The 12,314-nt window shown below is 37.6% G+C and overlaps 1 pseudogene; it reads left to right on the plus strand.

Annotated features, from left to right (window-relative positions):
* Positions 1–12,314, plus strand: part of LOC149167388 (uncharacterized) — a 152,286-nt pseudogene that overhangs the window by 52,406 nt on the left and 87,566 nt on the right.

Here is a 12,314-nt window from a genome sequence, read left to right on the forward strand (position 1 = left end):
CAAACAGAAGCAACTAAAACATATTTTATAAGGTATATGCTACTTCCATGTGTCGAACCTATGTGCATACGCGCTTTCCTCAAAGTGAACCAACGTACAGATTTGCAAATGAAATTTATGATGTATACGTTGCTTTGATATGTAGAACCAGCATGTATACACTCCTTTTCTAAAGTGAATGTAAATGATGATTTAAACGTTACAACTATTCCAGACTTCAGTCATACCTAGATCATCATATTTACAGACTACAACATGCGCTAGTTATTCAGATACATGAGCAAATCACATAAAGATAATTCACTTCAAGCCTTGAGATCTTGATACATCATTAGATCTTATCTTTCATCAAATGCTAAGGTTCCTCCTTGGTTCAGATCCAACAATGCACCATAACCCAATAACCTGCATACTAGATCTCACACTTCATCAGATATTTAATGCTTGTGTATTTTGGTCTAATGATCTTCTCCTCCTTTTATAGTTTTAGGTCTTTCTCAATACCATGGACCAAAACCACTTAGGACCAATACCTTGGATCAAATACCTAGGGTCAATACCTCGAACCAAATACCATGGACCAAAATACCATGGACCAAATACTTAGTTTTCCAAGGTATATGTGCGTTTCCTTTTGTGAAAGTGCATGTGTATGTATATGCGACTTTTATACAGTGAACCTACGTGTATACACGGCTTGGCCAATGGTGAACCTGCGTATACCTCTCTTTCTTCATTCTGTGTATTCTAATCTGTAACTCTATGCTGTTAACCTGGTATACTATGATCTTTCATCTGAGTGAGTTGCCTTCTAAACTGATTCCTTGAAGCTGCCCTGCATTTCATCACATCTGTAAACACTACTGTCATGCATTCTGTCACATCTGATATCTCTTCTGTAGATTCATCTAGTTACCATATACAAGTGAGTTGTTCAGCTATAAGTGGGTTGCCATCAAGTACAACACATACATCATAATGCCAACAATCTCCCCTTTTGGACTTGATGGCAACAACAACCACACCAAGTCACTCTCCCCCTTTGACATCAAGGTCAAAGGGTCATGCTCCCCCTAAGTGCATGTTGAAATCTCTGATATGCTGAAGTGTGTTGATTATGCTCCTGTGATTGAGTCCATGCTCCCCTTGAGCATAAGAAAAGTCTACAAAAAGATGTTCTAAAAGAAGAAAATGACTCTATACATACATCCATCTCCCAACCAAGTGGGGCTATACCAAATTTGACTCATCCACCCAACCAAGTGGGGATATACAATTGTTTATACATGGCAAAACACAAATATTACATCATCCATCCCATGCATAGTGGGGTTACAAATTAGGTATTTTCATGAACTTTACATTAAAAGATGTACATGACTTATATAATAGAGACCAAATATCTAAAACAAGACCATGATAGTCATCAACAACTATCATATGATCTGCACCATCAACAACATCTGTCAATCAGCATCCAGACTAGCAACCTGTATATGTCCATCATTAGTTCCCAAACTATCATCAACCATGTTCTCCCCCTGAACCTGTTCCACCTGTTCACTGTCAGATCTGATCATTGCATATGTCAGTAAGAGATATCAAAGCATCATCATCAATCATATATTCATCAAGTTATCAACAACTTTATGAGGACCAATATATTTCCACATGTTATCAGCAGAGTGAAACCATCATCAAATAGAGCAGATAATTGACAGAACCATGGCAGACCCCTTTTTCTGAGTCTGGCCCACTGTTTTCCTTCAAACCAGCATATACGCGACTGTGCCCACAGAAACCCGCGTATGTACGTGACTATGCTTTATGAAACTCGCGTATAACCACCTTTCTTTGAAGAAAATCAGATTTAACAACAGGATGATGCAGCAACTACTCCCAGCTTTTGTCTGAGATATTCAAATGTCTCTCTAGGCAGTGGTTTAGTGAATATATCAGCAACCTGTTCTTTGTAGGGAACATATTCCAGTTTGACTTTTTTTTCAAGCACTTGTTCACGTAGAAAATGATATTTGATGGGTATGTGCTTGGTCTTGGAGTGCATGACTGGATTCTTTGAAATACTGATGATAGTTGTATTATCACATAGAATGGAGATAGGTGGAGTACATGTGATCTGAATTTCTTGCAAGGTTTGCATCATCCAAAGTAGTTGTGTGCAGCACCATGCATAAACCACGTATTCTACTTCAGTTGTAGGTAATGCAATTGAACTTTGTTTCTTGCTGAACCAAGAAACTAACCTGGAACCCATAGAAAATGCACCACCACTAGTGCTTTTTCTGTCATCAACACTTCTTGCCCAATCTACATCTATATATGCATGAAGTGTAAGATCGGTATCTCTAGGATACCATAAACCAAAGTTTTGTGTTCCTTGGAGATATTTGAAAATCCTTTTGACTGCCTGAAGGTTTATTTCCTTAGGATTTCCTTGGAATATTCCAACTATTCTCACTGCATGCATGATGTCCGATCGGGTACCTATTAGATAAAGCAAACTTCCAGTCATGGATCTATAAGTTGGTTGATGTAATGCTGCTGATTCATCATTTGAGCTAAGATTACATCCTGTTACCATTGGGGTACATACTGGTTTAAAATCTTCCATGCCGTACTTTTTCAGGATCTGTCTGAGATATTTGGTTTGTGAGAGAAAAATACCATATTTATTTTGTTGAACTTGCAGACCAAGAAAATAGGTAAGCTCTCCAAGCAAGGACATTTCAAATTCTTGCTGCATTACTAAGGAAAAATTTTGACTCATGGATTCTTCATTGCTACCAAAAATAATATCATCAACATACACAACAATTATTAGCAATTTATTAGTGTCCATCTTTGTATATAGATTGTTATTTGCTGACCCCTTTGAAAAACCTTGTTGATGGAGATATTTGTCAAGACGGTAATACCACGCTCTTGGAGCCTGTTTTAGACCATAGAGAGCTTTTCTGAGTTTGCATACAAGTTTTGCATCATTTCCAAGAATAAATCCTTCTGGTTGTTCAATATAGACTTCTTCTTCTAAGTCTCCATTAAGAAAGGCAGATTTTACATCCATTTGGTATACTTTGAATTTCTGAAAACTAGAAAGAGCAAGAAACATTCTTATGGCTTCAAGTCTAGCAACAGGTGCAAAAGTTTCTTTAAAATCTATACCTTCTTGCTGAGCATATCCTTTGCAAACAAGTCTGGCCTTGTTTCTAATAACTTATCCTTTTTTGTTTAGCTTGTTTTTGAATATCTATTTAGTTTCTATGATATTATTATCATGAGGTCTAGGAACTAATTCCCAAGTATTATTCTTTTCAATTTGCTCAAGTTCTTCATTCATGGCCTTGACCCAACATTCATCTCTGCATGCTTCATTTACATTTTTAGGTTCAGTGGAAGATAGTAATGCTAGATAGCTTGAGGTTTCAGTAATAGTTCTTCTTGTCTACACACTTGCTCCTTTTTCCCTCAAAATTTGAGTTTCTGGATGATTTTTTTGAACATACTTGGACGAAGTCTTTTCTTCTATCATTATCTCATCTTCTGGTGTCTCATTGGTTTCTTCTTCAGAATCAGTGTGATTTGATGTGTGAAAATGATCCACATCTTCTTCATTGTCATGATCTTTGGTTTTTATCTATTTTGGATTTTTGCATGCTTCATCAACTACAACATCAATACTTTCAATAATTTTCCCAGGTCTTTTATTATAACATTTATCTCCTTTACTTTGTGATCTGATAATCACCCTATGAGTGACCTCAGTTAAAGATTTATTGAATAAAGGTATTACAAACTCATGTGTTGGTGTGTGTTCTGTGTTATGTAAGCAAAGAATTGAATAAGCCTCTTTCAGTTTATTCACGGGTGTCATGAATTAAGATATGTCACTAGATCTTTATAGCTCATTTTCACAGATTTAATTTTTTAATGATTTTTCTGTTTTAGAGATGATTTTGTGGCACAAATTTCGAGCAACTGGAAACGAATTTCCAAACTTTGAGAGAGGTGTTTCTCCAACATAACCTTATCTACAAAAATCTCTTTCAGTTTTGTAACAAGTGCTATGGTTTAGGAGATACGAGTTCATCTTCAACACCTTTTTTCAGAAATTCGGTCGAAGTTTAATGTAACTAATTCTATTTTGAAGAAAATGGTTGAGCTCAATTCCCTTAGTACAAGGATGAGAAAATGTATATATTTTATGAATTTCATAGTGTAGAGGTTGGATTTTGGCAGCAAAGAAGCATTTGGACTGTGTAAAGTTTTATTGAATATCATAATAAAGCAGTTTTTGCCCTTTAGGCCTGGGATTCATCACAGTGCTTAAATGTTCAATATGTTTTTTCTCCTGTAATTCATTTATAAATTATGTTTTTCTCCTTTGTTTCAGCATTATCTAAGTGATATGTTAGGAATTCATCCATAATGATGCTCCTTTCATGATGATTTTGCTGTTAGTTGTAATGGTAGTCTTAGCAGAATTCATCCGTTGCTAGATGCTCTGTTGAGCAACCTCGTTATTCTCTTTCATCTAAAGTTGCTACTGTAGATCCATCCTTTGTCTAATGCCTGTAGGGTAGCGAGCTTTCTCCCTCATACTTCTCACATTTACAATCCACTTAATTTTCCCCAAGTTTGCTGATAGAAACTGGCATCGACTCCATAGTCCAATCATCCTTTCTCTTGCTGTTTCGACCCAAAAATTTTCAAACAAATCCCCGCACTCTATAGCTAGCCTAAGATTTTATTTATTGCAGTGACACTTTGTTGGCAAGGAGAGAGCCCTCTCTCGACCTGGTAGGGCTAGCTACCAGGTTAAGTGTGGTTTGATGTTACCCTAGACCTGCCTTCCTTTAGACTGAGGTAGATTTAGGCACTAACACAGTGAATAAGATAACAATAAAAAATCATTATCCCCTTCCTCGTATAGATGATCTGTTAGATCAATTGAAAGAAGTTATTTATTTTTCCAAGCTAGACTTGCACAGTGGATACCATCAGGTCAGGGTTACAGAACAAGATGCATGGAAGACTGCTTTCAAAACAAAGCAGGGATTGTATGAGTGGCTGGTTATGCCTTTTGGATTAACTAATGCTCCTGCTACTTTCATGAGATTAATGAATGATGTACTCAGAAATTTTCTTGATGATTTTTTTATTGTGTATCTGGATGACATTCTGATATTTAGAAAAACATGGGAAGAACATTTAAAGCATGTTAAGCAGACATTAGATGTTTTGAAAAGAGAAAAACTTTATGTTAAACTCTCAAAATGTGAATTTGGCAAAATATCTTTGAATTTTTTGGGACACATAGTAGGGGGTGGTGAATTGAAGATAGATCCCTCTAAGGTGGCAGTCATTGTGAACTGGCCTAAACCCAAATCTGCTATAGAAGTTAGAAGCTTCTTAGGGGCAGCACAATATTGGAGAAAGTTCATTTCTAACTTTTCCTACATTGCAACTCCATTACATGCTTTAACTGGATTAAACAAGGTGTTTCAGTGGGGAGGCAAACAACAGAAAACCTTCGACACCTTAAAAGAAAAGATTAGTACAACACCTGTACTAGCACTGCCTGATCTTCAAAGACCATTTGAGATCCAAATGGATGCCAATGACTATGCCATGGGAGCAATGTTGACATAACACGGTAAACCCATATGTTATCATTTTGAGACATTTAATTCTGCAGTAGTTAACTATCCTACATATGATAAAGAATTGTATGCATTAGTACAGAGTGTGAAAAAGTGGAAACATTACTGAATGAGCAAAGAGATAGTAATACATACTGATCATCAACCACTTCAATATCTACACTCCCAAACTACGTTGCAGCAATCAAGACACTATAGATGGATGGGTTTTCTACAACAGTTTCATTTAGTCATCATATATAAAAAGGGCATACATAATAAAGTTGCAGACATGTTATCTAGACCCATTATAAATGCATCTACTATACTTAAGCATAATTCTGTGTCACATGAGAGTTACATTGAACAATATGCTCGAGATATAGATTTTAAAGATGTATATGCAACTTTAAGTCAAGGCAAACGAATAGAAGAATTGGATTATCATGTAAAGGACTGACTCTTATATCATTGTGGGAAGTTATGCATTCCACAAACTGAAAGAGTAAAGATAATTCGAGAAGCACACACTTCTCTAATATCAGGTCACTTTGGGGTAAGTAAAACAGTTTCACAACTGCAAAGATTTTTATATTGGCCAAAAATGAATGAGACAGTTTCTAGATATGTAAGAGGGTGTACTATGTGTGCTAAAAGCAAGCACAACAATAGAAAACTAGGCTTGTACACTCCATTACCGGTTCCTTCTCACCCTTGGGAAAGTGTTTACATGGATTTTGTTGGAGGACTTCCTAAATCTAGGAAAGGTCATGATTATCTATATGTTGTTGTAGATAGGTTCAACAAAATATGTATTTTGATACCTTGTAATAAACATATTACAAATAAACAAACTGCAAAACTGTTCTTTCAACATGTATGGGTTCATTTTGGATTACCCACTTCCATTGTATCTGATCGAGACACCTGATTTGTGGGGAAGTTTTGGTCAAGTCTGTGGGAACTGATGGACACCAAACTGAAGAAAAGCACAACTTTTCATCCACAAACTGATGGCCAGACCGAAGTAGTTAACAAGACAATGATCCAGTTACTCAGGGGATATTGTAGCAAGCATCCTAAGCTTTGGGATGAACATTTATGTTATGTGCAGCATGCTTACAACAGAGAAAAACATTCTTTGACACAAAGATCTCCTTTTGAGACCTGTTTTGGTTTCACACCAAGGTATCCTTTGGATTTTGTCTTTGGTAAAGACACCACAGTTGAGGGACACAGTGACGTGGACATGGCAACTAGGTTCATTGAATAGATCCAAGAGATCCACCAGGGAGTATAGGAATAGTAGGAAAATAGCCAAGCCAAATACAAGGCAAGGCATGACAAGCATCAGATGGAGCATAGTTTGCAAGTTGGTGACCAAGTCTGGATGTACATCAGCAAGGATAGAATGCAAGGTGAAGGTAAAAAACTAAAGCCTATCAGGTATGGACCTTTCAAGATACTTGAGAAGATTGGTGAGAATGCTTTTTGCCTTGATCTACTAGCTTACATGCACATCTACTCAGTTGTAAATGCAGATTGCTGGAGATTGTTTGAACCATCACTAATTGAGGATCCCGAAGAGTAGAGTCAATTGCCTTTTATTGATGACCTGCTACTTGAATATCTTAATGAATTGTAGGAAGACACAGTTTTGGATAGGAAGGTGAGGATGATGCGCAGGGAAGATGTGGAGTACCTTAGAGTTGGGCTCAAGGGTTCAAAGCCAAGCAATGCAAAGTGGATAGAGATTGGACAAGTGAGACAATTGTACCCTCACTTAGTTGATGCTTGAAAACCAACTTTCGGTGGTCCAAAAGCTTTTCAGTGGGAAGGCTGTGATCTGAATTGGATCCATGAACATGATCAAAGTGCCATGACTGTATCAAATTAGGATAGACTTCGAGTTTATAAAAAAAGAGCTATCAGGAAGACCTCTGGACAGTGGCAGTTTGCAACCAGCAAGGAACGACGAGGACCTCGATCAAAGCACGCTGACTGAGGCCCATGGAGACCACGAAAGAGGCAAAACTGGCAGTTAAGAAGCCAGAATTAGGAAACAGAGGCCATTTTTGATGCGCGATTAGCGTTTAGCACTAATCACGCTAATCGTGCATCGCTGGGAAAAACCCCTCGAGAAGGAAAAACCCCAAAGCGCTCAGTCGCATGGGAAGCTGGGAAACCGTAGGGAAAGCGCTAAGGTGAAAGTCAGGTCCCGCGCTCCCAAAACCGGCGGTATATCGGAGGAATATTGGGGCGGTAAGCAGATTTGGTAGAAAACGAGTGATTACATTCATTGCACGACGCGTGTCCGGTGGATGAGAGAGAAAACTGCCTCTCATCGCGAGCTAATGGTCGAGCAAGTCAACCGTGTGAAATAAGTGAACACCATTGGATCTGGGGGCTCCAGATCTGACGGCGGAGATTGCACCTGATGGACAAATAAGATTTGACAGGGGAATTAATTCATGGCATATAAAAGTATAAAGTCTGATTTAATCGTTGAGTTGACGGATGAGTCATTCCACAGTGTAACTGAAATATCGAACCATCGAGGAAGAGCCGGCGCAGTCTGTGAGAGGACAAGTGGCCACCTCCTTGTGAGACATTGGCGATGATGCAGAGGTAGGGAACTCCAAGCGAACAACAGTAGGTGATCCGAAGGGGTGGAAGAGGAAGCGAACAGTCAAGGACAAATTGGCTCTAAGCCATGAACAAATGGAGAACAAAGAATAAAAGGAAGAACCAAAGAAGGGAACAGTGGAGAAAGACGAAAGAGACAGTGAAGCAAGAGGCAGAAAAACAGAGAGCCGAGCTGACCTGTAGTGTAAGGCAGCATTGAGTAGACAGAAGGCTTGAGAGGTTCAAGCAATCCCTGTGAGGATCTATTGGGAATTGAGTACCACATTGGGCTCCTCCCATTAAAGACCAGAGAGGTCGAGACTTGGTAAGGAAAGAGTCTGTGCACTCTAGTGGCTTGGGGAATCCAAGAACCACCCTACTAAGCATCCTCTGTTTTAGGAGACTCAAGTTGAGCTCCTCATTGTAAATCTCTGCTTTAAAGACACAATAAGAAAAGGCCACCACTGAAAGCTGGACCGAAGACGTAGCCCTGGAGGATAGGGTGAACTCCTTATTAAATTTGTTATGTTCTTGTATTTGCTTACTGTGTTTCTCTTACTGTTTTCCATTCCAGTGTCTATGTATTTTGCAATCTGATCGATCTGTTGCCTAAGATAACATAGACACACACCAGCACATGAGTCTGTAATACCTTCATTCATTAATTATTTAACTGAGATCACTCACGAGTGATTTCAGATCACTATCAAAGCTCAAGCTATGAGGATACTCGAGCAAAAGAGGATGTCGTTGTGTAGAGTGCACTTGCTGATATGTATGCCAAATATGGTAGTATGGAAGATGCTTGCCAAGTGTTTGAGAAAATGTGCCAATGGAATGAGGTCTCTTGGAACTCGATTATTATAGGTTTCGCACAACATGGACGAGGAAAGTATGCTCTCCGACTGTTTGAATAGATGATGCAGGCAGACACTAAACCAAATGAAATTAGCTTTGTAGGTGTTTTGTCTGCGTGCAGCCATGCTGGCATGGTCAATGAAGGTCTTGGCTACTTTAATTTGATGATTCAAAATTATGGTATAGTTCCCAATGTTTCAAATTATACCTGCATGGTCGAAATTCTTAGGAGAGTTGGATATTTGGATGAGGTAGAAAACTTTATTAATGGAATGCCATGGATTATACATTGTATGGTCCCTCATATAATTGTTGGTAGGAATAACCCAAGATATGACCACTATTTTTCACACCATCTGCTTCACTGGTCATGGCATAGAAACCACCAGATGCCCTATTCACATTAATAGCAAAATGGTGACTGTGATTTAAATTATAATATTGGAAACTTGAACTAGGGTCATTTCTGTTAATTGTTTCTCACAGGCTAGAATGCTTCCGAATTATCACCATCATGGTCAGTTGTTGAGCTGAATGTCATTCACCTTTGCCAGGTTCTTCCTAGATTGTGTCATTTACTGGGTTCAACGAAATTGGAATGTTCCCATGTGTTGTTTATCTGGTTTTTGCCCAAAGCAGATGTTCACAAGTTGTGTTTTGAATAGGGGTAGAGAAGTTGAGAAAAATAAATCAAGACTCAAAATATTATAGTTTTTATATGAAATCACAGGTACATATCCCATCTGGGTTTTCGATCATTTTATTTACACCCTCTCATATTTGCAAGTAGGAGACATGGGTAATTGTTTTATTGACAAATAGTTTTGGTTGAGTTTAGCAGTTGGCATTATGACTTGAGCAAAGGTAAGATCAAAACATGCCTTAAATATTTTGGCCATCTTCATCTCATTCAAGCACCAGACAGAAAATAGAAACAACTGCCTCATGTGGTAGTTTTCAAAGATGCGATGAGCATGAGCATTGTGAAAAATGCTTTGGTAGGTAAGCTTTAGTCGTGACATATGACTAGCCACAGAGGCTTGGAAGGCCAACACATCCTTTTTCCTCTGAGTTATCATTTGGGTTTGAGAAGGATGGTGCTATGGCTAAGAAGAATACTCATTGTTCAGGTTTTCTTGATCTGAACGCTCAGGAAGAAAACTTTGTTTGGCACTAACATTTCAAATGATCTTCATGACCAAATGCCAAATTCAAAGAACAAATTTGTAGTTGCTATAGAGGCGAGACATAGGATAAAGATCAAAAGAGGAAAATATACCCAGTTAAGGTGGATTATGTTTCTTTAAATGCTTCATTTTATAAATGTTGCAACTATGTTAGTTACATCATTTAGCTATTTCCTTAGAAAATGAGGATATTTGTTCAATTTTCTGTGCCTGTCAAGTATTCTAAAGTGTATCATTCTTTGGATCCGTGTAAGCTCAATTTTGTGTTATTTCTATATCCATCAATCTACGTTTCATTGAGGGATTCACTTCGGTTTTCATAAGCTTCTCTCATGATAGTCTTGAATCCCAAGTTAATTCTAACATAAATGCAATATATGAGGGCTGATTTGCCCAAATCTCTTGGTTTAAATTCCAAACACCAATGCAATGAATCTCTTGGTTTAGATGTTAAAGACAATGCAGTGTTATGATATAATTTTCCTATCACGGAAAAGAGAAAATGAACATACACTATAAACAGGCAGATGAGAAATGTGTAGGGAATTCAAAGGAAACCAAATTATTGGCGCTACCCAATAACGCTTAGAAGCATCTGTCTAGCTAAAAATTGAAGCATCTGGATTTGAAACTCTTCTAAAACCCCAATATAATCATTAACTAATTTCTTTCTAAAATCTTCCCTAAATAATTGGGATATATACAATAACTTGTGATTATTATCTTAGGGATAAGGGTGAAATTAGCATCGGTCTGGGAACTCACGAGGGTGATAGGCTTTTGTATCTATATCTAATAAGGAAACTGGGTTGATAATGAAGAAAAAGGGAATTGTGTTGATAATGAAAAATATTAGATATGAAATAACCAACGTATAGAGAATCAACCCAAATCTTTTGGTTTAAATATCAAAGACAATGTAATGGGAATGGCTTTGTATCTATATCTAATAGGGAAACTGGGTTGATATTGGAAAGATAGATATGAAATACCGAAATGCAGAGGGAAGATTGGTGCTTTGCATTATAGAAATTATAAAATTAGCACTTTGCATCACAAGGAATCTAATAGAAATTCTACGCTACAGTTATATGTGCAGACAAAAAGACCCACTATATGTCTTTGGTTTATGTAATTACTAGCTCTATATATAGCTTATGAGCTGGGCCTATCTAGCTACCACAATAGTTTGACTTGATTGAAACTCAGGCAAAACTCAATTTTATCATTTGCGATACCACTAATTATAATATTTGTAATACATTTGAATTCTTTTAGATGAGAAGGAAACCATTTGGCAGGTTTTGGAGGCTTTTTAAAAGAAAATTAAACTCCTTGGAAAGTATTTTATAAGTTTTCTCATAATTTTTGTCTATGGTGATGGTTAAAGTGTCTAATCAAAATATTGGACCACGAATTTTAGTATGTTGAAGCAAGTGCATAGGGCCTATAAACTCCCAAAGAGTTGAAACTTGGCTCTGATACCATGTGTGAGGGCTCCATCCTAGGGTCCTATAATAGAACTAAATTCTCTAATTTCAAATACAATAAAATGGGAAATAATTCATTTCTAACTAAACATTTAATCGATGATATTTTACCATTAAAATTTATTTCCTACAATTAAATAGTGAGCATTTCATTTCAATCACTTACATGAGTAATCTATAAATATAGGAATACCTATTCCCATAGCCTGGATGAGATTCCCTTGAGTTCCTAATCCTACTGGGATGCTTCTATTGACTACCGACTGGATTTACCTCCTAGCCAACTAGGAAGTAATTCCTAGCCCGGGAAACCTCCACAGGTTCCCTAGCCCTCCGAGCCCAAGTCCAACTAGTTGTAGTGTGTGTCCAAGATAATAATACTCTCATTATTTTCCTTCTCCCTTCTCCCTTCTTCCTCTCAAAACAAATCCTACAAAACCACAACCAAACCAAAACCAAAAGCAAGACCAAGGATCCCCCCTCCTCCCCTCATC

This window comes from Pinus tabuliformis, chromosome 5_1, assembly GCF_031772625.1.
Source record: "Pinus tabuliformis cultivar Carrire ecotype Pingquan chromosome 5_1, CPIR1, whole genome shotgun sequence".
Classification (NCBI taxonomy): Eukaryota; Viridiplantae; Streptophyta; class Pinopsida; order Pinales; family Pinaceae; genus Pinus; species Pinus tabuliformis.